Genomic DNA, 2,265 nt, shown 5'->3' with positions numbered 1-2,265 from the left:
TTATTTTTTTTAATTTAACCAATTTATTTTAATTTATCATCATTACTAAGGCAAATAGTTTTAATAGTCAGAAACAAAAATATTTAATCAAAATATCTCATCTCTTTATAATAAAATAAACATAAGTGTTAAAGAGACTCTTAAACGTGATAAACAAAATGCGTAAATTAGATTTTTTAGATTAGATTCAATTTATTGTCATCACACATGTACAAGTACAAGGCAACGAAATGCAGATACAAATACTGAACAATCAAAGCAAATTTTAAGGTGTGAATAATAATGATACATTAAACCTCAAACTCTGTCAACAACACAAATTATGATAATCAAATCTAAGCTTTCAGGTAAAGAAACTAACCATCATTGTTTTAAATACATATTGCAATATTACAAATTGTGAGGTTTAATGACTGTATTACCCCCTATGCTAAAACATCTTTCAAATGGGGATCTAGTGGCTGGGATGCACAAGAAAAGAAACCAAAAAGCCACTCTGGCAACATCCTTACATGCTTTTTTGTTTACAGTCTCCTCACTGCTGCTATACGGCACTCATTTTCGCATGTGTTGTTATTCTGAACTGAAGTGACAAGCGTGTGCACGTAGATTCCGTGACCATTTACAATGGGCTTTGCGCTCATGTTCCCCTGGAGTCCCTCATAACTAGGCGACCATCTGATCAACCGTTTCCTCAAAGGATGACAAACAGAGCTCCAGCTCCAATGCAAGTTTATGAAGTAAAAAGCACTGCAGTGTTTGGGTGCTCTGTGGAAATTGGAAATGATAAACTTGCACCCTAAGCTTATTGGCACTGCTTCCAAGGCGTGCGCTCAGCAGCCACATTTTAATAAAATTATAGCGCTTCATACCGAACGTTTTTTGTTATTGATATTGACAATGGTGTTCGGTCAATAAATATCGATACCAATTTTATCACCCAGTTCTAACTTCAGGGCTTAATTTGTGCCGAAACAAGCCGGATCTGGCACCACTGAAATCTGATCCAGCACCTCATTTTACCGATCCCCCTCCTCATCACCCCCCCGCCCGCTCTTCATTTTCTTCCGCGACTCCCCAACCAACCCCCACTTTAATCTGCAACACCAATTGAAAATAATTATTAAGGAGAAAGTGTGAATGTGCAAATATATAACTAACTTTACCTCAATTGCAGAAAGGTACATAATATCCAAGGGCTGTAATTATTACTGAATGGCATTTTGTACTATACTTGTATGATTTCTAGAAATATATATTATTCATGGTACTAAAAAACAGCATAAATTATGCATGTCTTGAGGTTGAACAACATTTCCATTAAGCTGTTAACCACTCGCTGGTGTCGTATGACATTATTTCACTCATTTCCATGAAAAAAGTGTAGTTTAACAGAAGCATTGATTTTTCTGTGTGATATCATTTGTTACTTTTCTCATGACTAACATAACATAGACTATATAGGTAATTTGTTTATATTAATGGTTTATATTAATTTGTTTATATAAATATATTCACAAGTGTAAATTCTCTTCCTCCTCACCTAGTTTGTAGAATTTTATTTGTGACTAATTACATTACAAAAATGTGAAGTGTAAAAACTGTAACTTGGACTTAAAAATTTATAAATAGTATATAATGTATACTTTGTCCTCTGTACTTTGCTTATTTATTACTAGTATTATTTATTTCCTTGTTATTTCTCACCATTTCCCTGTTTTACTATTGTACTACGATGACCAATCCAAAAAAAGAAAAAAAAAAAACTAGTATGTCAGAAGTGGGATTCGAACCCACGCCTCCAGGGGAGACTACGACCTGAACGTAGCGCCTTAGACCGCTCGGCCATCCTGACAGACGGCTCGTGCTCTCGCAGATGCACCTCAGAATCGGCGACGTGTGGAAGATACTTTAAAGAGAATAAAGGTTTACAAAAGTTTTAGTACACAAACAGTTTCTATAAAGCCTGCATAATAAAACAGGAGCAAAAACGTAAGGTCGAGTTTCAGAAACGGGAAACATGCGCCTTGTTTGTCAAGAATTCAAAATAAAAGTCCCGGAATTTATTGTAGCTGGCCTCACTACTAGTAAAATCAATATTTTCTAATTGCTTTTAAGCTTACTTTCCCCAATTGCTTGAAAGGCAATGATGAAACTGTAAAAAAATTCTTGGAGAAAAAAACCCATTTTACTTTAAAGATATCATGTGTCCAACGTTCATGTTATTTTATGTCAAGTGTTCACAATTTTTGTACTATTATTTAT

The 2,265-nt window shown here is 34.6% G+C and overlaps 1 non-coding gene across 1 annotated transcript; it reads right to left on the bottom strand.

Annotated features, from left to right (window-relative positions):
* Positions 1-1,772: 1,772 nt before the first annotated feature.
* trnal-cag (transfer RNA leucine (anticodon CAG)) lies at positions 1,773-1,855 on the bottom strand. Its single transcript has one exon. It is a non-coding gene; the product is annotated as a tRNA-Leu (tRNA).
* Between the last annotated feature and the right edge of the window lie 410 nt (positions 1,856-2,265).

This window comes from Danio aesculapii, chromosome 14, assembly GCF_903798145.1.
Source record: "Danio aesculapii chromosome 14, fDanAes4.1, whole genome shotgun sequence".
NCBI lineage: Eukaryota > Metazoa > Chordata > Actinopteri > Cypriniformes > Danionidae > Danio > Danio aesculapii.
Note: the sequence above shows the minus strand (reverse complement) of the source record. Positions and strands in the feature narration are given on the sequence as shown.